This window comes from Bombus terrestris, chromosome 6, assembly GCF_910591885.1.
Source record: "Bombus terrestris chromosome 6, iyBomTerr1.2, whole genome shotgun sequence".
Classification (NCBI taxonomy): Eukaryota; Metazoa; Arthropoda; class Insecta; order Hymenoptera; family Apidae; genus Bombus; species Bombus terrestris.
This window is the reverse complement of record NC_063274.1, coordinates 17,844,497-17,871,683: the sequence shown is the minus strand read 5'-3', so window position 1 is coordinate 17,871,683 and position 27,187 is coordinate 17,844,497. Positions and strand designations below refer to the sequence as shown.

The following is a 27,187-nucleotide window of genomic DNA, read 5'->3' as shown; positions in this document are numbered from 1 at the left end:
TCTCTAATTAAAAAAAGTTGACCAACTCTTTTAGATGCACTGTCTATTAGCATTGAAAACATTTAAAATGTTGAAATATTTAATAGCATAACGTAATATTATAACAAAATATTAAATATTAAAAGCATTTAATATTTAATTCTATGTAGAACATTTAGTTGAAAGTACGAAAAATTGTATAAAATTAGTAACATCTACTTGAAAGTATTACAAATTCCAGAATTGAAAATTAGAAGCTCGAGATAATAAAAATAAAATTAGATAAGTTAAAAGCACGTGTTTCCTGGACAGCTGTAAAATTCATTATCAAGTCAATAGTCTGGCAATTAGGAAGAAGAATTGGGCTAACTTATAGCCAACCATTGCAATGGCTCGATAAGATTGTGCCTATAATTGAATTTCTTTACTTTTCCATTATTCTCCGAATCTATTGAAGTAATCTTGCTAGAAATCCAAGAAGGTGGCAACAATAGATTTATCGTTGAATGATCCGTTTCGCAATTGATGGCCGAGATTATTCTAGTTAAAATCGAAAATATTTCGCCAGGGAACGATGATACCGAGCATTATTACACCCTTCGTGGCATGGTGAAAATACTAAAAAATTCCTGACAGGAACAATTATCCATTGAATGGAATTTTTCATCGAATTCCGATTTTTTTAATCACGCCACTGATAGATTGAAATTTTTTGACAGAGTTCAGTTTAAAGTGAAAAAGAACGTTACATGGGTTTACTTTTGATACATTTTGGAAGGTGTAGTTCTTTTTTAAACGAATTTCCTGATATTATTGGAAGTAAAATACTGGAAATAAAATACTGCAAGTAAAATATTGAGATACCATAAAGTTTATGATGAAATATTAAATTAGTATGAATTTCTTAGTAAATTACGAAAACATAAAAATATTGCAGATTTTTAGCGTGAAATTTTACGAAATAAAGGTTCCTTTGTAAATTACAATTTTTTGAAATATTCCGTATGCCATTTTATTTCTATTATACATTTTATTTTTTACACCTTTCAATATCATGCCATTTATTATATTTCACAATATTGCTAAAAATAAGAAAACTACGAGAATGCTTCATGAATAATACTGTTTGTTAATAAAGTTGTGAAAAAATATAAAAAATATGTAGGTATAAAGGTAGTCCATAAAAGATCTATTATAAAAAATTCAACGTCATAATTAAAATAAAATTAAAAGCAAAGAATGTGACATTGATTGACGTAATAAGTTAGCCTTTATCTCTTTCGGCATTTTTATACAAACTACACATTTTCTTTTATACACGCATAAAAATATATATGTGTATAATTTTCCTTTCTTTGTTTCTCAGATAAATTTACCTGACTGTGTTCTTTAAATAAATTTTACGGTGAAAATAAAGCTAATATTTGCACGTTCGATCTTTATTATTATTATTATTATTATTATTCCGAATGTTTATGTTAATTAAAGGAAAGCATTTGATTGTAGATCCCACCTGTTTTTAAGATACTGTAAAATTCATTGTTCGAGGAATTTATGAATAGAAATGTAAATTAGTGGTAAAATATTCCGAAGGTATAACTTTATAATATAATTTGCAATTCATTTATTCAATTGACATATTCCCGGTTTGATTTTTCAGCCTTTTTATTTTAAAAGATCTTTTTTATTTTTTGTATTTTTTTATTCCAGGGTGATAAAATAAACGGGTTATTTGAAACTGGAAGAAATCAAATTTCAAGTATTTTGTTTGTAAAATAATTTTTTTGCCCACAAATAGAGAAAATGTGAAAAAATTCGGAATAGAAGGTTAAAAATATAAAAGTTATAAATGCACAGTTATATATTTGGAGGAAAATGTGTGCAAGTCTGAATTACTGTTATGGTAACAAAAGCAATATATAGGTACCTTTTGCGATAGAAAACGCATCTATCAGTACCACGTAAATATAGTAGTTCATTAAGAACTTGAACAAATTGTTCTAATTTCTCACTGTGACAATCGTAACAAAATATTTCATTTTCTACTAAAAATATATCAAACTGCTATATGTATAAGGATTTCTAATATTAAATCATTTAATTTCTTTCGAAATATATTTTATATAGATATGTATCTAGCTGTAGGATCCGGCAGCAAGATCCCGATCGATATCATAACAGTGATAAAATTTTTATTTCCGTGTAAATATGATTACTTATACACAAAAAGATCTCTAATATTTAATAACACGATCCTTTCTTAGCTATTATATTGTACGTAATTCGTTACAACTACAATAAAATTCTTCTTCAAATTGTTTACATACAGAGATTTTTAATATTTGATAATTGAAATTCCTTCCAAATATATTATGTGTATTTAATGTAATATTCGACGATATATTGTTCTATTTAATAAAACAACTGCGATAAAATTTGTATTTTTTATTAAAAAAGATACATATCTCTAATATTAAATGATCCAATTTTTTGTGATTAGAACATTGCGGTTTTAAACATTTACCTGTATGTTCTGACAGTAGAGTAGAAAGAGATGTATTTTACGAAGCCAGCAAAAATAAATTACACGGTGAATATATTATTTATTTTCAATCGATTAGGTTTCAGCATATGCATGGATTTCGCGTTATTTGTTTCAAAAATGAACAGCTCGATTGGCAAGCCACGATTCAGCGTAAATCAATTAAAACGGATTTATTTTCAGGATGTATCCATGCGATCGTTTAATTACGTTAATGAATCGCTGGTTTTCTTTCCTTCATCCAACTCATTATCTTTCTTCCTTCTTTTTTTTCGTTCGTTTATTTGCATCAGTAACAAACAATTCATGGCACGACGATACTTTTTCCGATCTAGATTGTTGCGTGCTTAATTGCTTGAAAAATATCGGTACAATGGATACAGATTTTAACGATTTTCAACGATGCAATTATAAATAAATTTGCATCAAAGTTTTTCGTATTCATTAATGAATTATTCATAATGTACCAATAGGTAGGCATTTATGGAACGTAGATGTTTATGAATTTATGGCAAATTTCAAAGTGTAAAAATATACAGAATTTTCATCTATAATTTGGCTAATATTTTTGGATTTTGTAGGTTTTTAGTAAAACCTACTATTTGAAATTTTGAAATTTGATAAAACGAACATATCGTTATTAATTCTTGTTAATTAGTAATTGATTTACAATGTTAATTTTCAATTTCTTAATGCATACGTTGATCGTAGAAGTAGGGGAATGCAAAAGTAGACAAGGGGAGGGAAGAAAGTTGAATTTTGTGTAAATGATTTATTGCTTTTCACAGCTTAAAGCAGTGACCGGTATTTTTGCTTCAACACAATGGTGCGAATTGCCGCCGGCTTATCACGATGAATATTAATAAGTGGGATTTTTATATTACAATCGCTGGATATACGTGTCCCGTCGTTTTTCCGAAACATTGTTTATCAAGTTATAAGACTATGGAAATTTGATTTAAATAGATAGGTTTATTCATCGAAGTACTAGAATTTTTATTTACGTTATTGCATATCACTGTTTGGAAGTCTTTAGAACACATCAATCCTCGTGGAAAACATTATTAATTCTTTGCTGGAACAGTAATAAATCAAATGTTTCCGATCTCTATTGTTATAAATAAATAAAAAGCAGTCAATAACAAGAAGAAGAAGAATAACAAGAGATCGTGTAATTCTTATAAATAACACTATCTGAATCTTATGAATACATTGTTCAATCAATGTTCATTATACATTATCATTATCATTATTATACATTAATTCAGTAATATCTTGGAAAAGACGAAGAGATGAAGAAAATTTACATTTCCGTAGAATTTACATGATAGTACATCAAAGCTGTTCTCACATGATCAAAGCTCCTCTTTTCTTCTCCTACAAATAAATTAATCTACACTTTGATTATAATAATGGTTATCTGAAACCCACGTTTTACCAAACTTTTTAGAATGAGAAAAACAAGATATACTTCAAAGACTAACAAACTTTCATATATAACATTCATCTGATAGACTCATAATATGAATTTCATCCTTTTAAAATTCTCTTCTCTAACCAAAGAAAAGAAGACCTATCATACTTCAATTACTTACTCTATCGATTTCCGTTGAGAGCCACATCAAAATTCAGCTAAAAGTTCGCCCGTTCCGTTTCACACTGTTTTCCATCCCAACCGGTCAGAACGTAATCGCATCAAGTACGACGGTAATTTCCAAAATTTATGACCCTGTAGAGAAACTCGCGTCCCGATCGATCAATAGCTCTCTTGATCGAATTTTACAACTATCTGCATTTTGGTATGCAACCAGCCATACCTTCGATCCGTGGCTTTTTATCTCATCGCGACCTCGAGTTTGAATCGCGATTTTCATAGGACGACGGGGAAAAGAGCGCATTTTTACCGGCGTGAAATCCAATCTGGATATATTGGCAACGGCCCAAAGGTGAGTAAACGAGACAGGACGGATTGGAATTTCGACGAAACCGAATAAACAAATGGCGCACCGTGTGGCTGCGGGGTCTTCACATCTGTAGAGTTCACCGCGGTGGAAGTAATCGAAGCATTCGGTAGACCGGTAGAATTAATGGTACTTGTGGCAAACCGGAGTAGCAACTTTATGGAACGACGTCGTTTAGAATGAATCGTAACTCAAAGAAGATTACAGGGAATATTCGGTGGTATTAGGTTCTTTGCGTCAGGCACCGGTGTGGCCCCCGGAAGAAGCGCGCTATGTAAATTTCTGCCGCTTTAGTGGAACGTTTCCAGCCATTTATGAGTGATTTATACGGATTGAATTTGTTTTCACGGTTTTATAAGTCTTACTTGTACATAGAGAATCTGTAAAAATTCCGGCTTTTAACTTTTAGCTACAGAATCAAATTATTAATTAATTTCAACTTTTAACCATTGTTCATCAATGTGTAGCGACACGTGCATAATGCGTTTCGAATTGAGCATGCCTCATATCGTTGTTCTGTCACAGAGGATTAACACAGTACGATGCACAAAATGTGATAAACTCTGGATAAAGCAATATCCCTGCTACATGCAACCGTCAACCGGAGACAGGTTCAAACATTCCGGTACAGTATATAGCGTACAGTAGATTATAGATAAGTATAGCGAATCAATTTAGTAAATCAGCGTAACAATAAGTATCAGTATCGAGTATTTTTGTAACTAATAGCATCGAGCGAGCAACACTTACGATTAACTCTGTATTCTACATTTAAAAATATCTGCAAATATATTTGACGAAATCAACTCGTTTCGTCATTATTTTAACCAACAACACGTCTCACCATCCACCATAAATAGATTGGAGATTTTTATTAGAATTTGGAAGAAATGACACAATTTTTTAATATGTATAAGGATAAATGATGTGTATGTAGATTTGATGGCTGAGTCGGTTAGTTAATAAAAAAAGAGAAGACGTATCACGTAATGGCTAAGATACTTTCCCATTTATTTCATTTCATTAAATTTTACTTTACTGTTATGTGTTTCTCATTCCTTATTCAACATCCCATCTAATATTTATTCTTTTATGGACACAATTACTAAAAATTCTAACGAATACTCTATTTTGGATATGTTACATATTTCGTATATTCTGTACATTTTTGCACTTTGAAATTTTACAAGAAGAATAGAAATACGCAGTATAATCGTGGGATTTAAAGTTATTTCTTCTCATCCTGGTAGCTGTAACGTTATTCAATTTTGCGTATATCATGTTGAGACTGGGTTAAATAGATTGGTTGACAAAGATAATTTGTCCTTCGACACTATTTGACTTCACTAGGAAGAAAAACGAAGGGATTTTATGGATTAGAGGAGAAAAACGAAGACGACAGCTTGTCGCATGAGAAAGGAGAAAGATAAAATTTTTATAAAGTATAAGCTAAAGTATAAGGCTATTTTTATAAAGTATAAGACACAAGGAGTATATTGTTGTAAAAAGAAACAGGAAGATTACGTTAAAAGATATCCACATACTTTTAAAGGTGATTTGTGTAACCATAAATAAAGTTAGTACGAAAAAATAGTTTAAATCAGTATGTCTCTATCAATTTTCTCAATTTTTTTCAAATTTTTTTTTTTCAAATTTCATCAATTTTTATGTAACTACCTATTCAGGAGAAGATTGGTTAGATGTCCATTGATTTTACGTTCAGTTACGATAGCATTCATCTTTATAGGAGAAATAAATAGTAGAACTTTATTTATTGCTCTGGACATTCAATGGTACCTGTGTTTCAAAACATCGATACCGGTAGTGATCTTATGTATCTTATTGCAGAGGCAGCGGTGTCTTAAGAATGCATGCTGGTGAAACATTCTTACTGTCATACTTTATCGGTCGTATTTCAGTCTTATGACATTTACTTTTCTGATGCAAAATGCAAGAATAACAGTGGTATTTATGTATTAGCCGATTTCTCAATATATTTTGTACAGGAGGTTATTTTTATTTCTATGCAGTTATTTTCCTGCCTTTGCTCCAATTTCAAAGAACTGTACTTTATTCTGGAGATAAACTTAACTTCCTTTTAGCGAAACATACGTATATATTTCTTAGAGATTTTTCCTTATGTAACGTAATGTTTTTTTGTATATAGTACAAATAGCGATTTATTAAACGATACTCTATACAACTAATTTTAATTATACTTTTTGTCTAATCGATCAAATATTTTAAAGTTATACAAAAATCAACTCTTTCGCTTTTACTTACTGTTTCCAGTTTTATCAAAGATTACGAATATATTAAGATTCGTTCTAGCATGAATGCGATGTCGTCTTCGTTTAAATCGAATATCGATTCGCCAGGAGGATTCCGATTTCACCAGCATGAAGGAGCATCTTGCTCTTTCATCATCCCCCTTAAGATCTCGTCGACCGTGTCGTTTTTGATATATGACACGTAACAGACAGATTTTGGACCTACGAGAAACTTCGACTCACGGACGAAGTATGTTCATTTTAACACTTATCAATTCACGGTTTAACATCTTTTGCCTCCGTATTTTCCGCCTTATGGTTAAATAATCAGATTAGCAACAGCGCGCGTAATCACGGTGCGACAAATTCAAGAGGATTAAATTTTAAGTTGTGCTAGATGTCGTGTTATACAGATTTAATTTACTGTATATTTGTTTACCTATTACGTTATAATTATTACTTGACTTTCAATATCTGTATCTATTTTCTATTTTAAACAAGCGTATAATATAGATATTATAAAAGTATAATATAATAATATAATGATTATATTCTACATTTGATTCATTATCTTTAGACTGATCTAATAATATTACGATCAATTGTGAATTACTATAACCTCTATCTATATATTTTGTATAATATAATATAATATAATTGATCCTAAAGTATACATATATCATATATACATTATATATGTATAAGGCAAATTTTGAAAATAATGTAGATGTAATTAGACTTCGGATTTTAACGCATGTTTATATTTTTATGAACATGACTAAAAAATTGGATTTAACTAGAAATTCGTTTCATCTACAACATCATGAATACTCTGTTCTGAATATTTTATACTTTCGTGCATATAATATGCATTGGGTGCATTTTTGTGTCTATAAATCTTGCAAAAATGTGTAAAAATCCACATGGTATAATAGTCTACATTTATGGTATAATAGTCTACTTTTCAATTATACTTAATCAGTATGGTTTCTAAATGACACGTATCAAGTCTTTATTTGCACATCCTCAAACATAAAAAAAGGCCAATCGCTTTTTTTTTTTATTGGACTCACCTATGAACCCGTTTAACCTTTTCGTGATTCATTCACAAAGGAATTTTACAGTTCGAAAAAGGGAACCTTCGTTTGAATGTGTTTGAGGCAACAGAATTGTAGAAGTCCGCTTTCAATCATTTCACAAGAGTACGAAGTTCTTGTTGACTTCAATGACTTTTAGGATTTTCATTTTGTCTCGACGTTTCGTATAGAACGTAAAGTTCCTCCACATTGACTTTGCAAGCGTCATAGTTATTATTCTTTCGCCCACCTTCTCTCTATTTCTTTTTCCCCTTCTTATCTCTCTCTCTCTTTCTCTCTGTGCACGAATCGCTTTCGATGGAGCAGAGACCTGTGCTTTTTCCCTCTCGAGGGAGAACCTGCAAGAAAAGGCCACACAAGAAAGCTATCTACCAGAAACGCTTCTTCCAAGCTGCTTCTTGAATAAGAGAGCCCTTTGATTCTGAGAGAGGGTCGAGATACTTGCGTCGGGCGTTCCTTGATCGGTAATTATGGGAATTCGATTTTCAGCCATTTGTGAACTGGATTTTAATACTGACATCATCAGACTACTTGAAATGGGTGATTTATAATTTTCCATAGATATTTCATATACTAATCCCATTTTAATCGCGTGTTGGATTTTAATATTAAAACTACCATAGTCAAAATAATTAATTTTTAATTATAATTAGACTATCTAAAATAAATGTAAATACTATCGATTATAGAATCAGCCATTAATAACAAAATTAGCGGAAGAGTTAATATATGTAGCGGTACTCGACAACAAATACCGCCACTCGGCACTAATTAGCGTCGGTCGACAGCAGCGCAGTGGTTAGCGCCCTAGGTTACGAACATTCGGAACATGGGTCCGAATCCCGGCAACCGGAATCACAAAACCGGAGTCATCAAAAACAGAGGAAAAATTAGCAGCACCCCAGTAGCGGTATCTATAGCCCCTAGCAATAATTATTCCGGACGAGGATCAGTGATTATCATCACGGACAACAACAATTAACAACACGGTACACCTCATATATGTATGTATAACTAAGAAATGATTTCAAATTTTTGATCAGTATTAAACTTTCGGACATTCGCGGGGCGCGAATGAACGAAGACATTTCGTTCTCGAAAAAGCTCGCCAACGGGAGTCGTAAATTCTCGCCACTTATTTCTTCTGGAATAAGGGTAGTTGATTGAATACAAGGCTGTTATTAACAGGTTACTATATATTTTGAATGATCACAGAGAGAGAAAAATGGCACAGAGAGAGAAAGAGAGAGAGAGAGTAAAATTTTACGAACATATTAACAAAATTCATCCTTAATCGTCATTAATTATCAATGAGAAATATTCATTTGGAAATTAGTAATAAAGCTTCCACTGAAATTAATGTTTTGTATGAGGATTATTACTGTGAACAGGGAATGAAGTCTCGAGACTGATGCGCGAAAATATTCGTGAGTAACTACCCTCGTCGCAACTAGGTTTAAATCAATTTGCACGCAATTAGAGTTTGGAAATTAGAGGGTTCTTCAATTTTATCGCTTTCTACGTTTCCCCCCCCCCCCAGTTTTATATTAATTGCAAAAGACGAATTTTACGAGTATTCGATGTTTCTTCATTTTTAATAGCCTGTCATTATTAAGATTTGCTCATTGATTTTGTTATTAAATAAAGTATACGTCTTCACAAGTTAATGAATTAAGGATAAAGTAGATTGGATTGTAACACGCTTTTGTTAATTGATGATATTTATCTACGGTAATTTAGTTCAATTTATTAGAATTTAAAGTAAAGTTATAAGTGAAAATTAAAACTAAATGAGAAATCGAATTGAAAGTTTCTTTTACTTTTTTGTTTTTGATTAATTTTTAATTGAAGGAATCTATCACATTTGCAAAAAACAATAACGATATATAACAATATTAAGCAAATGTTTTACAATCCGAAAATAAAATATTGTTATAAATATCTCACTTATGTATTCTTTGATACTTCTCCAAAACGTATATCGTATCTTTACAATTTTTAAGAGAACATTCACCAAACGAGGGAAGAAATACATATGTTTTCCTGCAGGTGAAAGGATTTTTCACTTTGCCATGTAATACGGCGCTTTGCGATACGTATTATCCCCTAACTCTGCGTCAACATGAGAATGCATTTTTCCAAAGTTGATTTCCCTTTCTCTCTTTGTTCATTATCCTGAAAGATTCTTCCGCCTCTCTCTTTCGTTGGAAGCATCGCATAGAAGAAACTAGCTGGTGATGGGGTTATGGCAAGAGGGCGGTCTTTAGAATGTTGAGAATGCTCTTCCGAATAACATTTTTTTTTTCCCTCCGATTCGTTTTGTTGTTTTCATTTTCTTTCTTTGTTAATGAAACTGTGCACCAATAAACGAATTCGGTTGCATTGCATCAATTGTGAGGAAGTAATATTGAGTTTCTTGTTAAACGTTGAATAACGCGGCTGTTAAAATGTTTTGTCGATTGATGTGATTAATAATGAAATGAAGTCAAGCAAGACCAATAAATTTGGGAAATTTAAAGCGGGAGGAACAAGAAAAACAATTTGACTGGACAAATATGTCTTTTCTCAATTTTGTGTTGCTTAATGTGTTTTAATTATCGTACGCAAATTCATTGTTTAATTTATATTATTCTCCGTAATTATTATCAGTATTATTTACAGTATATAATATGTTGTAGAGTTTTTTATATCTAAACTAATAGAGAGAAAAAAACATCTGAATAATGAAATTTTTTTAGAATAGGGTGATCATCTTTCAGGTATTAAATTTGGTTTACTCCAATACAGAAAAAAGACAATTTTTCAAATATTTTCAATACTAAGAAACACGTAAAGTGTGAAAGTTCACATCCTGAAGACTGCTCGTGTAGATGAAAACATGACCGGGTATATTATTCTGAAATCTTTACTGTGTAAATTATAAGAAAATACAATACTGAAATAAATAAATTTAATATAAAATATTATATAAATTTTCATATTGTTGTTACCACGGGTTAATTATCTATGCATGTTACTTATAAGTTACAGTTTCTAGGTTTTACTTTTATGGTGTAAGAGTAATTTGAGTTTAAGACTATTGATTGTGTCTAAAAACTACAATGTGTGGATGGAGAAAAAAGTATCTATATAAATTTCCATTTTAGCGATTTTAATTCCGGAGATTTTTTAAGATTAACTTCAGGACAAAGAAATATATGAACACGATCTATCACTTTCGATATCCCGTGACTCTCAACTAAAATATTTTTCCATGCCTTCCATATTTTTTTAAGCATCCGACCATTTCCATTTAAATCGGATGCGAAAGAAAAAGCAAAACATTTGTATGAAATATTCGTGACACTTCAACTCGTTGGCCGTTAAAAATTTATTCACATGTAGTGTAAATTGATCAATATTGGTTCGTATGAACATCCGAGTTTTTCTCGTAGGACCGTATATTTTCCCAGATTATTCCAAATCGTAAACGAAAACTCGAACTGGTTCCCAGTTCCTGCCGGAGTTATCCTGTTTCTTTTGATACACGGTATCCAATTTTATATCGGAAAATGAGGTGTAAAAGGCGAGAAAGGAAGCAGGTTTGATCGTATATCGAGTTGAAAATTTCATGAATATCAAGTTTTCCTCGCAGAAATTGAATATTCGATGAAGAGCTTCGTCTTGTAATTGAAAATTAGTATTAGTCTATGATCAAAATATGTCTTCTACAATACAAGGATCCTTCAAAGTAGCATAGTAATCATTTAATTCGCAATATACAAAATATAGGGATAACTAGAGGAAACATCAGACGGGTGAGATCGAGGCAATTATTATGCTTCTGACGAACCTTCTTCCTTATACATTGGCATAAAATAAAATACGGCAACCATGCCTTGGAGAAATATCTTTAAAAATATGTAAAAGCAATATGTAATTACCGTTTCTTTGTTATCATGACATTTACGGAGATGAATAAAATGAACAAATAAATTAATTAAGTATATTCCAATAGCAAATTGTTTTCCTGTATAATTATCCAATTGTGACATAAATTAAAAGTTTTATAAAAGTTTTTGATATTGTATCAATTTTATATCATTAAATATAATTATGACAAATGCCGTAAACGTGAAAACGTCATATTTGGACAAATTAAAGTAAATTCAAAACAAAACAAGAAATTCATAAAAGTCTAAAGAGAAGAAAGAAGTCTCGCACTTTTATAAAATTTTATATTTCTATACTTTCATCGAAACAAGTATCGTAATTTAATATCAAGTGGGAAAATAAGAAAAGAAAACATTTGCTTCATCACTATGATTGATGATATAACTCTTGACGTTACTTCTAAACTTACTGAAAAAACGAGATGAAATTCCAAATAACATATTTAGAAAATGAACGACGAAAATTTTCTACTTTATCATTTTATCGACACAACTATCTTAATCTAATAGCAGGCGCGGAAATAAGGAAAATAAGCATTTTACCAGGAAAAGCAGCACATCGATCAAACCGATGAATATCATGTTCCTCCTTAATTTTAACGACCTAACGACGTCTTTTAAAAACGTCATGGCCTATTATATACCTGTCTCTTACTCTCGCCCTGCTCCTCGCAAATTAGATATTGATTTTCAATTTTTCCTGACAATTCGTCCTCGCACCTCCCTTAAGGTGCGTTTAGATCAAACGAGCAAAAACATAGGGTGAGAACGAGAAAAGAGCACTTCATCGTTTAATGTAAATAGTTATCGTGTAATCTGTTCGTAAAGATATTTACAATAATCGAATAGACATTTTTTGAGCACAATCTTCGTGATCTTAGACTATAATTCAATATGGCCCAAGATGACTTTTTAATTTTTTCTTAAAGTGTCATTCCTGTCATATAGACGATAATTGTATACCGTGCGAAAAGGCATGCAAATACAAATCGTAATCATTTTGGAGTATTAGAGTATTAGCATATTTTATTTTCGACTCAATGGGCAGTCGACAAATAAGGAAATAATATGTGTATAATTCGTTCACTTTTTAATTTTGCAAGAAACAGAGAAGAATAAGCATTCGCTTGTTTAGTGTGCACATATTCCATATTTAGATATTATAAACCGATAATTTCAAATGATGCTTACTCTCATTGTCTTTAACAACACAACAACGCTAAGAAGAACCGTACGACAGTATATTTACATACCTTTAGGTATATCTGCGCGGTACGTTTTGCGAACACACAAAACATTCTACCACTATTCGATTTACTACGATTTACTGGTGAAACAATTTACGAACTATAATTTCGAGGCAGTACTACTAGGGAACATGAGTCACGATCCACGCGGAGATTACCTCGACATCGGGTTGAGTCATAAAACAAGCACTACCACGGTAAATCGGACGTAAAAAGAATTACGTCGTAATTAGTTAAAGTCGTCGGACGATCTGATCGCTAGAACGAAAAAATTTGAGACAAGAGAGATTAACTTTAATTATGAATCGATGTTGCGTTAATAGAACATTTAATTTCTAATTTCTTTTTAGATAATTCATATTATCGAACACTATTTAATTTATATAATTTAATTTAAGAGGCAATTTCAAGAATTTGCACAATTTTTTCTTCACTATTCTATATCATTTCTTATTGAAAATGATAACGTGATTTCGTGCTCGCCCTCCACATGCGGATGCGCTATTTACAGAAAAAAAAAAAAAAAAAAAAAAAAACAGTAACTAGAAAATTGTTCTAGATGCAATAGATAAACTTGATCGATAGTTTTTAAAATGCTCTTTTGCTTTTTTTCCCCAATATTTTTTTCCATGTAAGCGCGTGCAATAAAGCTTTTTTCGGTTTAGAACGGTGTGATAGATTTATCCGTACAATATTGTAATAACTATTACGATCCTACCTTTGAATATAGAAATAACAACATTTTTTCTTGCACCTAGATCTTACAATTTTATGAAGATCGAAGAAATTAAAATATTTATAATACTATAATAAGTTATTTATTTTTTATATTATAGTAACATTTTTGTGCCTTCGACCCATGTAATAAACTCTTTTTATATATAGATTTAACGACGCATAAACCGCGGATTTATTGGCGACGGGGGCGGATATGCTTAAAGTATCATGTCGATTATTTTGGTTCCTTCAATGAATTTAGCAGATCGTGAATTTTGTCCTCACTGACATTATCGTTAATATGCAGTTTCATTTTGTCCTTGGTGTGATGTGTGTTATATTTCGGGGAGGATAAAAGGTACGTTGCGTTTTTTACATAATGCAGCTGGGTCCTTTGCCAATAGATGCAAGCGGGAAATTTTCATGTGGCTTACTCGGATGCGAGTAATAGGGATTTAATCTCATGTGGGTAGCGATGCGGTTACTATGTATTTTTGGAAGAATGAGTTATTGAGTGTAGTACTAAAACACTGCTACGTTAATCGGATTTTCGAGTTTATTAAGTCTCCTATGAAGGAGGTCATAAATTATTCATTTGAATGTGAGAACGTGGCGGCCTGCCTAGCGACCTGATCGACCTTTTCGTTTCCCGAATGGGATTTTCGATTAATAAGTAATAAATAACGTATTAATTACTCAAGGATTAGGCCAGTAACTGGTGATAAGAGTATTATAGGTAATATAATAATAGTGTTAAAGGTGACTAATGAAAAATATAATATTCTGGCAGGAAAAATGAAAAACGCGTGGGAAAGAATATTAAGTACGCCTGCCAGCAGTTTGATCCGTTCAATATCGAATGAAAATTAATAGTAAAATTACCAAAATCATTTAAATAACGGGTCTAGAGATCTTTATTTTTGTAATGACTAGAAACGTGTTTTCTGTAAAATTAACGTTGACTTTTATTGCGATAGGAACACGATTTAAGACTTGAGGAGAAAAACGATTATAGTCCATTTCCGATTGGAATTGAAATTTTATCATCGTAAGTTAGAGAGTCCTATAAGAGGCAAAAAATAAGAGCAAAACTGGCCAGAATCAAGATAAATCGAGGGTTAAAGAATCCTAGCTTGGGGAAAAAAAGATCAAAGTCATATTTCTCCAACAGAAGAGTTATGAAAGTTCAGATTATAAAAACAAATTTCGTGAAAGTGAAATAACTAATGCTATTAGAAAGAACCAGAAACATATTATAAGAAATAAAAACGATGAATTTTAGATGTATAGTGCGAGAAAGTTCATGAAATTTGTTTTCTAAATATTTTACTTTTTACGACTACGTCCATTTTTCCTTTGAATCCTAGAACAGTATATTATCGTAAACTTAATATATCCACTATCTTTGACAGTCCACTATCCACTATCTGAAACAGCATACTAATAAAACAAACGATCAAACGTCCTATGTTTTGTTTACCTAGTCACGAACATCCCCTATGACATTCACTTTCATCGAAACTATTTCAAACTCAATTCCATGGATACTTTCGTCCCTGGTCCATAACAGTATATGACCTTCGCAACTGCCTGTACATGGCTGGCACAAAAAGGGTAACGATATGGAAACATCGTACAGAATCCATAGATCATCCATCTTTCCCCACGCGAGTATCTATTTTGATAGATTCGTAGCTTGTTTGCTTCTCTGGTCGCCTGTAAATCAGTTATCGATTTTCGGTTTGCCAGCCTCAAATCTCCGCATCCTACCGACAGCGTCGGATTTCGTCGGACTTTCTTGCTTCATTTCACCCAAAACACTGTAAATGTCCTCACTGTATTCTCCTCGGTGGATGCTACGCTTCAGCCGAGTTGCAATTTTCCGACGAGTAATGTAGTCACGATTGACAAGAAAAAAGAATGAGAGGATTCTTTGCTAGAGATAGTAGAATTTTCGAATTTGATGTTGACTACAAAACTGAAGAAATTGCTCGCGATGGAAGTTCGTCATGACATAAAAGGGTTCTTGGCTATCTGCTGGGGTTGACAGTGATGGTTAGGTTGGTGTAGCTAGGTGGCAAGGAGATTGGTTATTCTAAAAGGTTTTTGTTGTTTCAAAATGGACAGTATGATGAAAGGATAAGATGGATTAAGGATCGCTCTGCTGTGAAGGATTAATGAGACAGTCAGGTGGTTTTATTATTTAATCTCTTCTTGGGGTTTGTGTACTTTTTTGGTATCCGTTTCTTAATTTTTATTCTCTTATTTTAGTATTATAGATTTTACTACTCTTTTTTGTATTTTTATTTTATTTATATTTTGTATTTTTTTGTATTATTTTTATTTTTATTTGTATTATTTATTTTACTTTATTGTATTATTTTTGTATTATTATTTTACTTGATATCTTCTTCTTAAAATTTATGTATGAATTGTACATTTTAATTGAATATACATTTATAATGATCTATGTGATATAATATTATAGATAATATTACAATTATAGATGTAATATAGATATAATAGTAATAATATTATTATGGATTTCTTTATATTTGTACAGTAAAATACGTGTCTTCTAAAATTCTGTTATTCTACTTTGCAAATAAGGTTTCTGTACGATTAAAAAAAGAAATAGGAAATTAAAATACCTTTTTTGAGATTTTAAAAATATTTTGTGCAGTAGACGGAGACAATTCCTTGATGAAGAGAAATTTTAATTATTCAAGTACATAGTTAGTTTTCTTTTCATTTGATTTAAGTAAGCGGCTACTTTACCCGACAAGTAAAAGAGTAACAAGAGAATTAATGTTTGTCTGTACAATACTTTCGAAGGTAAAGTTTAAAAATCTCCCCAAACTTCGAAATTCAAAATCAAGAAGATAAAAGTTTCTTGAAATTTAAAGTTCAAAAAGTTTCCAACTTATTTAAAAACTAGAAATGGTAGGTTTTTACGGTTAAAAAAATTGATTCGTTTTTAAAACATACCGTTTGAGTTGAGACAAGTGCTAGCGATTCGTTTGAAATTTCCACAATTCGGATTCAGAGGATACTTTGCCAAATTTGCATTTTATTGAAAATCCTATTATATATCTAGAAACGCTTAGAAAAAGCTACTTTTACAAAGATCTTCTTTTTCGGGATAGTGGTAAACTAAAATTCCCGTGAGAATGGCAAACGGTTCGTGCATATGCGATTTCGAATTGGGATATGTGGTTGCTTCCCTGAATTTAACATGAGCAAACTTCTTTGGTACAAAGAAATTCGTTCCTGAAATATATTGCGATTGATTGCATAATTTATTTAAAATTTGTTTACATTTTGTTCTATGTATGTGAGGTTTTATATACTGGTTATATTTTTTCTTTTTGAGACTGCAAATAATTCTAAATTATATTAACACAATGATAGTTAATTTATTTAATTTACTATTTTATCGCGCTCTCCTTATTTATACTATTTTAGATATACTATTTATTTTTAGATTTATACTATTTAAAACGAAAATGAATTTAAGTGACTGATATATTAATTAATTTATTTGGTTTATTTGTAATGTTTTAATCTTTATATTTATTTGTTGATCCGTTTTCTCTTCTCTGTTATTTTTGGCAGGCAATATAATTTGTCTGTATTAAATACAAATTTATATTTATTTACATGTATTTATTTAATTATTTATTTAATATATACTTTGGATTTACGTTGTTTTGATAGTATAACGTATAAGAAATTTATGGCATTAAATATTGTTATGTACGAAGAGTCTGAACTGAATAAATTTAAATTTGATAGCATTAATTTGATTTAATAAGTAGGCTAAACTGCTATTTTCATATATATTTTTTACCTTTTAAGATTTATTTAATTTTATATTTATCACGATCCATGTTAAAATAATTATAAAAAAAAGATTTTATTGTTTTCTCGTAATAAGAACTTGTATCGAAAAAGTTTTATTGAAAAAGAAATCATTTTCAATAAACTTTCTTTATTTCTTGATAGAAACATTCATATAGTCAGCACATAATATAATTCCCCTTCAAATTCTCCCACATCATACTTCTACGCTTTCTCCTATTCTTCCTTCTTCTTACAAAAGTCAAAGAAAGAAACAAAAAGCGGATAACTATAAGTAAGAAATTTTCCTTCGAAACGATCTTGTTGGCGAAAAGTGGAATGGATTTTGAGAAAGATACGGAAATAAAAGTTTAGCGGGCAAAAGTTTGATTCTTTAACAATATTTCTAAAAGTGTAGAAATTTTTATAAAAACAGAGAAACTAATTTTTATCTAATTATAGATAATTTTTATCTAATTTTTCCTGTCGATTAAATTTATCTTCCTGTAAAATTCGGAAACTTAGAAAACTTTCTTAATAAAAATAATAATATATAATTCCACGATTGTTCATTCTAGCGATAAATCCAGACTATGACTTGAATTAAAAATATTGTACAATATAGATAGAAGATAGATATAGATAGAAGATGATTCCCAATATAAAACTGAATAATATAGTGAATGAAAAAGTATAGAAAATGAAATTTCTTCATTCTTTAGGTTTAGTTTTCCATCATATAATTTCTTCTAAATAAGCTCATTTTTTTTGTTGATTAAACTGTAATAATTCTGGTCCAATATAGTACCGCAATCGCGTTCTCGTTGGTCAGCCGTTGTTTTCTATTTTGGAAGGTATGTGTTCAAGTATCTACTTGAAAATAAAACTATCATGAGTTGCTCTCGATAGTATTTCTCACAAGTGGACACTGGTGCCGAGAGCGACTATTTGATCTGACAGTAACTCGGACACTCGCTCTCAACGTAGAGTCCACTTGTGGAGAATACTCTCGAGATCAACTTGCGATGGTTTTACTCTCAAATGGACACGTACCTTTACAAAGGGTGCAATTGAATAGGCAAAAGTGACGCAAAACGCTTTCTGTGATTCGTGCACGCAACCACATAATAGAATGGCGCGTTTTCACGGGAAAGGGACAGACGAATTTATCTTTGGTCCGTTTCCTTTCAGAGGATTTCCTGACTTGAACGTATACATTCATCGAATTGGCACACGCGACATTTTATAAATCCTGTAATGCGCATAACGCACACTCCATTTCCATTCTGATGGATCTCCTTCTTCTCTTTTTCGTCTTTTCGTTTTTTGACTCCTTGCCGCGCTTTCGATATCGGGACCTGGTCTTGAGAATCCCTTTGGCATTGATCTTCGCGTTCTTCGATGCTCTATTACTGCGTTTTCGCGGAAAGGAGCGACGGAATGGGCGATTTCCATCGATCTTCCGATAGGAAAACGTGACCTGATAAATGAAATTCGGTTCGACGCTATTCAGTCGACGCGATAGGTAAGGAGATTTCGATATTAGGCTTCGTAGATATTATGCTCGCATAGAATGTCACGCGCTGTTCGAGATTCTTATCTAAAGCATTGTGTCGTCCTCCTAATGTCCTGTTTTTCTATCCTCAAGGATTATGGTAATGTACGTACTGATTTTAGGAACGTTGGGTGAATTGTATATTGAACGATAGTCTGATGGAGTGACATTTGTTATTTGCTTTGACTCTAATCTTCTAGCTATGATTATAAAAATCATAGATATTGCGTAGATATTTATAATCTATCCACTATTGTTAATCCTTAAAGCTGTTATAATTTTGTTCTGAGTAAAAATTGTAATATTTAATTAATTATAATAATTAAAATATAATAATTAAAATTAATTACAATATTTAAAATTTTATTGAAACTGTACTTTACTGTAACTAACGACACTATATCGTAACGTTGTAAATATAAGTCATTATTTGAGAGAAACTGTACCAAAAAGATTGTGTTACAAAATATATATGTAACGACATAAACGTCTTAGGATATTCCGATTTGAAGACATCTTACGTAGTTGTTTTGCCAGAGAGGACTAACATCGTACGACGCACATAATGTAATAAATAAACTCCGGCCAAAGCAATTTCGCTGCTATGTGCAACCTACAACGGGCGACAAGTTCAAACATTTCGGCACCCCTCTCGATCAATATACACAGACGATCATGTCCTCCAGACACAGCCAGTGGCGTAAATCAATATCAGTATCGAGTCAGTCAGTCAGTCGAGTGAATAAGCGTAACAAATTAGTCTAGCGAATCATTATAACAATTAGTATTACAGTATAACAATCAGTATCACAATATCGCCCAATCTCATAACGAATATCATCAAGTTAGCAACATTCGCGATTAATTTTATATTCTACAGTTTAAAATATCTGTAAATATCGTTAATTGAATTAACTCGTCTCCGTATTACTTTAATCAACAACACGTCTCACCGTCCACCACATATGTTATCTTCACAAATGTTTGATATTGATATTTTTATCCAGCTTGCAGTTTCATAAATGTTACGACTTTCTATTATCAACAAGCAAGCATTGATTTATTTACACAAGCATCCCGTATATGTGCGATTCTTAAATAAAAATCTATTTGAGATAACTGAAACCATTCCCCATGAACATACATACATACGTACTTTCAATCAAATATTTGTTTTCCTAAATATTGTGAATATTTCCACAATTTTTAGCTCTGTCATATTTTTTCTTTAATTAAAGCAAGTAAAATAAAATTTTTGATGACTCGTAAATGGATCTTATTCCGTACATGAAATTCTTCTGTGTATAGTATACATTTGCAACATGCGAAAAATTTCACCGATATAGATATGTAACAAAGAATCGAAAATCTTCATGATGCAATTCTCTATAAAAGTAATGGCGATTAATTGTATCACTCCAATGAAGTTAGTGACGTCAGGAGCGTCACCTTTGAAGAGGTATAACCCGTTGGTCGAGGCATGCTAACAGGTAGCGTCCCGCCGTAGCTGAACAATCACCAGCAACGATATCCAATAATTTCATTTTCGCGACAAAACGTGTCATCTTCGGGAAGGATCACCTTCCTCGTGAAGCGCACGTCAACAATATTTCGCTGCACAGTGACAAGCGACAAGTTGCAGCCGGGACAACTCTGCATCGGAACTCACTGACTGCATGACAACACAAGTGGAACTTTCGTTAACGAAGTGTCTGCATCACAAATCATGCCGTCCATATCAAAAGTGAGCATCATGCGACGAAAACGTGACAAATACATTGGCATCATCGAGTTCATAGAGGAACTTGTCAACCAGTGTCAACAGGCTGACAAGAATAACGGTTGCTTTTTGGAAGCTTATCAAGCCCAACTCGAGGAAGAGTGGAGACAGTTCCGACTCGCCCAAGAGGATCTAGACCATGGCGAAGGAGACCCCATGTCGAAAGAAAAGACGTTAGACATCTACATGTCCCTGGGAGCTCGATTGAAGGTGCTGATATTGGCTGAGCAACCATCAACCCCGTCGACATCTAAAGGCATCGATTTTCCCTGAGCGAAAGTGCATTTGTCAGAAATGCGGCTGCCAGAATTTGACGGGAAATTCGAATATTGGAGAGCATTCTACAATACTTTTAACTCGACAATAGACAAGAACCACTATCTCACACTTTTGTAAAAATTCCACTATCCGTGAGCCTTCATAACTGGAAAAGCAGCGAACATTCATTAAGCATTAAGCATTAATATCCGAAGGCTATGGAACTCCTCAAACAGAGGTACGACTGTCCACGACGCATCGTGTCATGCCACGGCCTTGCAATTATTAATTATCCTAAGTTAACCACATGTTCTCCAACGGCTTTAAGAGACTTAACAAATATCGTAAGACAAAATATTGACGCACTAAATAGTCTAGGAGAACCCACCAATGCAAGTTCTCTCATTTTCGACTTCATCAGCACGAAGTTACCAGATCATGTCAGACAACAATGGGAGCTAACTTTAACCACCGATCTACTGAACTACCTCGAGAATTTAACATTCACGGTCTTCTGAGGTGAAGCAGACAAAATCACAGGAACAATCCAAGCGAGACCGCCCATCATGTCATATCGCCCATGAGCCACATTAGTAGGAAGCTTCTTCTTCCTATCTTCATTGCTAACGTTGGTCATAACCAATTAGCATCGCGGATCGTTACCCTCACTTTCCTGACGCAAAGTGTGAACAATTAATCCACGTTCTTCGTTCAAAGGTCACATCCTTACCGAGCCTTTCTCCGTAATCACATAAGAACGAACTTCGCCTGTTCTCGGTACTACAGAACAGTCAACTTGTGCTCTAAACTTGTTCTCATCACGAAAGAGCAGTCACTACATCTCTATACTTCTTCTAGGACATCAGGAGGGTCAACTCAACTTCTTCTACTTGCGCTCTAGACTTGTTCCACAGTAACATTCAAGTAACAGTCTAAATCAACTCGAGTCAGAGGCCAGTGCAAGGAACATCAAGAATCTACAAGTCGAAAACAGTCATCATCATCATCAATATGAAAGGAGTCTTAGGTCGTACTTGTTCGTAGTTGTTATTTCAAATACTCAATCTTGTATCACACTGAAGTTGTTGGATCATTCAAAATATATACTAACCTATTAATAGCAGCGTTATATTCAATTAACTACCCTTACTATCCCACAAGAAATAAGGGTCGAACGATTTATGGCGTCGATTAGTCAAATCGTAATGGGAATTTACGACTCCCGTTGGCGCGTTTCTTTGAAACCGCGTCGAAATCGTAAACAAAAGTCCACTGTGTTAAAAATGCAGTTTCTAATTCATCATAGTTTAGCGAAGCTATTCTAAAAGCACCATGATAACGTTTTCAATTTTGAACTTCCGCAAGGCATACAAAAAGATTGTTCGGACAATGGATCACGGTAATTCTCGTGTGAAACACTAAACAATGCTATCATGTTGATAACAGCGGCGAGTTGATTGAGAACAAAAGGCAACGTCGACGCGATTGTAAGTGCAGTAACCGTAAGTATCGCGATATCAGGTTTTCTAGGGACCTAAAATGACGTGGTAATATATTCATGAAGCGTCGCAAGATCAAATTGAAAGTCTAATAAAGGAAACCGATATTGCTTTCCCACTGTCAAATACGATCAATTTCCTGGTCTATTTAGGTAGTCAAGGTGAGCGTATTAACACGTTGATTATCACGAGGAATTGTATATTTCTCTTGAAAATTAGAATTATTTAAAAATTAAAATTATTAATTATAATTATTATTTAAAAATTAACTATAAAATTAGAATTAAAATTAGAATATATCTTTTTTGTGGAATTGTATCTTTATCGGAGAAGTTCAGGCGATTACAATAGTTTCGTCGTATTTTTTTTACACTAATTAATTAATAAACAGCGAAGTAAAATGTGAATGTTAAATCGTTATTTTGCTTGTTACTTAAACGAATCTTATGACAGATTACGATCAATTGATTTAATGGCTTATTATATTTACAAAATTTAAACATGGGGAAGTTTAAATATATTATTTATTCATTTGTTAACGTTATTTATAGGTTCAATGTTCTTTCTATCAGAAATTTAACGAAGAAGATTCTGTTTACCATCAATTAAATTTCCATCGAATTCCGTTTATCGTTTGTTAAATCTCGATTAACGCCATTTATCATAAACGAAGAAACGTATACATATTGTATCTGTGTACTTTGGTTCGCTTGGTTGGTTTCAGTTTATTGAAGTTAATAACAGCGTGTCGGGTTTCCAGCTTTGCCCTTCAGTTATCGTTTTACAAAATTAACGAAAGATTGTCTAAACATTTTATTTATACAACATCAAGTGGTAGATTGCTTCCTTTCGTAATGTCAGATGCAGCTTATAAAACCTTTACACGCGGTTTTCTCTGATTTAAATCTGTAAATATCCCGTGGCTGCCTCGAACAAACTGTTTTCTCTTTCTCGTTGAAAGTTTAATCGACAAATTTAAAGGATGACGTATTACTCACTTAGAAACTAAATAGTATATATTTTCACTATTTTTAAAAAACTTTCTAGCTGAATAAACGTTGTAACGTATAAAAATTACGTTTTATTATGAGTATTTCTATTTTATAATGAAAATGTAGTTTCCAGTTTAAATAAAAGAAAACAGTTTTCTGTAAGACAATTAACAATTAATTTAGTTGCTTTTTATAAAATCAAATATTGTTTCTTTTATAATGAGCTTGTATTATTTATAGTTGTATGCTATTAATCACAGTAGAATACTTTTTCAGTGTCTTTTACAGTTGTTTACACCTCATTTCACTGGTTAGCAACGTACAATTATGAAGCTAGGTAATTACCTCCGTTATTACCTACGAGTTTTCATTCTTTCATCTCTTTTTCACTCCTTCTTCTTTTTCTTGTTTTGTTGCTCTATTCCTCTTTTTGGTTCATTGTTCTTCTATCTTTTATCAACACCTACCCTTTTTACTTTTCTTGCAGTCTTTCTCTACCTTATTTTTTCCCGTGTTCCTTTATTATCTTCTCATTCGCTTTCCTCGTATATTTATATCGTTTGTCTTTCTCTTCCTTTTACCTTGTATTTTTCTACCTAATACATAAACTTGCAAATTTGCAAAATTTTAACGAAATGCTAAATATTATATACTGCTAAATATTTTTAGACAAATCAATCTTTCCAAAAAATCGTAAAATTCAACCTATGATTCCATTTAAATCGTTCTTTTTCATCCCGTTGGAGATAACATAATAAGATTTCTAGAATATCGTTCAACTAATAGAACGTTTGAATCGTAATTATTCGAATTTTGGAGATTCTCCTATATTATGTAGAATATCTTATCCATGTCGTAGTCGTTCGAGACACGAAGGAAATTTCCAAATCGACCACAATCAAAACGATCGTGCGCGATAAGCCTGATAAATTTCACAAGATACCTCAGAGGAGGATTGAATGATCGTCGAAAGAATTTTCGATGGAATCGGGTACAGAAATATCTTTCGCCTCGTTGAAATATTCCCTGTCAGCAGCCTCTACAATCCAAGTAGTACATTTCGTTTCGTTCCTCCAAATTACGTTCTTCTACACGTCTTCAGAACCATGTTGTTACTCGCTTGTTATATTGCTTGTCTAGTCTCGTAGTCACTCTTATTCACTTGAGAACTTATACCTTTTTCCTCAACCTTCATTTATTTATGTCTGCCTCCTCTCATTGTTCTTTGTATATTTTAGCTCAGTTTGAAAAGGCCGAGTCATTAGGTTGTTGCATAATAAATGTCACTTCGGGATAAACGGTATCAGTAAACGTAACTTTCTAAAATTTCCTCTTAAAAACCAAGTCATAACTTCAAGAATAATTATGATAATGATATTAAAGAAAAGTATAATTTATAATAATTATATATTAATTATAATATTATTTTTTGAATATAATATGAATATAATTCTATATTCTCGAACATAATTTGTAATTATTTGTATATATTTTTGTTATTTTTAATATTTCCTTAGAAATACAATGGTATCACTATGTTTCAACTGGATTTATTAAATATATTTTTTAAGTTTCAGGTAGAATAATTTTTTTTTTATTGTGTAGCAAAAAGCTAACAAAACTACGTACATTAAGTTAGAAGATGATAAAAGTTATGGTGCATCTTCAAAGAAAAACGATAAAGGGAGTGTTCTAATTTAAATTTTCGACGATTTTACTTTATTCTACTGCACGCACTTCAGCTGTAACGAACTCGTTACGCTGTCTTTAATTGCTTTTTGCTTTACGAGTCATTTTACGCTAGAGTTGCTATTTTCAGCAGCAATAATCCCGCAGAAAGGGAAATAAATCCTTATTGTTCTTTTTAACTGTTTATTAGTTTGTGTGATTCTTCGCTGCAATATCTTCTTATCTGGTAATTTTGTGTTTACAGCAAAATGATTGCTATCCGATTGAAGAAATCGAGCCACTTCCTTACAGTCTCTAGATGAGATTAATTGTTGTTATCACTTATTTTCTATTTTCTTTCTAAATAAATCGTACATTCAATATACCTTTTCGTTTAATTTTATTTAAAAATCGTATAAAATTTAACGTAATTTACGTTACGACAGAAATAACCATTTAACAATTAAAATTTTAAAGAAAGAAGGGAATAAACAAAAATACGTTTCCATTTATTATCGAGAAACTCCCCAATATAATTCCTGCTCACGCTGTAATTTAATATTGTATGTAAAAAAAATAGCCACTAGTTACAAAAATTTGACATTGTAAAAAAACAAGAAAATTAATGCAAATACTGACTATCGTTTTATTCTTTAATATGATTTTTGTCCACACTGTGATTTAATAACCAAAATAGTTCTCAAGTGAACGAAAAGTAAAAAAAGCTATTTGGCTAGAAACTTTTACACACTGCTATATACAGAAGCAATAATTTGGAAATTCATTGACTGAAAAGACGCGTTCGATTTGTGGAATATTGTCTGCATAAGCAGTTTCTCGGATAGAGAAATGATCCAAGTACCACGTGATGACGTATTACGGTGCAATAATAATGCATCGTTGGAGGTGTAAGGGGCTATAATATGAATTGTTCGCAGAGAGACGGCTCTTTCACCCTCCCTTTGCCATGCGATTCTACAAAGCTTTGCACCCGTTTCCGGTGCGACTATTAACTCGTATCGCGCTAGGACACTTTTGCCTTTGTCCTCGTTTTGCCCTGTGTTCGTCGATATCGAGTATCTTCGAAGCACAGCCGTATCTCCACTGACACGCTATTACTTCGTTCTCTGCCTTTTCTACGTTTTGTACTGTCCGAGTTAGAATAGCCAGATATTTTTAGTATATTGCTTGTCATGGAACTTCGAGCGATTAAAAGGTGCCAGGAAAAATGAAAGGGTTTGTTGTAATAAAATAATTTATGTATAACTTTGTATAATTTTGATCAATTTGTATCTTTATGCGTGAACCCGAAATCAACAATTGAGATCTATTTAAAAATAAACAAAATGAAGAAAAAACGCAATAAATCGTCGATTTGATGATGTCAGGTAAATGCTTATAAATATACCTACTATTTTTTAATCCTTAAGTACATAATTTTTTACACTATCGAATAATCCAATTTTTTGGATAATCGAATAACTTTTTTTTATATGTGGGAAGATCATCTTGAACTATTTTAATCGATAATTAACACGAACAAAATCTTTTGAACAAGGAATTGACAATTTCTCAAAACTTCTATTCTTGTTTTCTATCTTTAAATTTTTCATTAATTAATCAGATAATTGTTTGCTTCGTTGATCAGTATCGATAGGTGAAATTCCACTGCAATTCACACGGTTTAGTTTCGATTTCCAAGAATTCTTAACAGAAGTAGTGTCAAAAGAATGTGCTATGCTATTATGAAATGCGTCATAAATAATGATACCGAAAAATAAAAGAAGCTTGTAAATGGAATACAAACAAAAGTTTAGTCACACGACCACAATTCAGAATAAAAACGAACG

At 32.0% G+C, this 27,187-nt stretch overlaps 1 protein-coding gene across 1 annotated transcript in view; it reads right to left on the bottom strand.

The window, feature by feature from the left end:
• The window catches only part of LOC100645855 (5-hydroxytryptamine receptor 1-like), a 199,640-nt gene that overhangs the window by 38,094 nt on the left and 134,359 nt on the right, over positions 1-27,187 (bottom strand). The window lies entirely within an intron of this gene.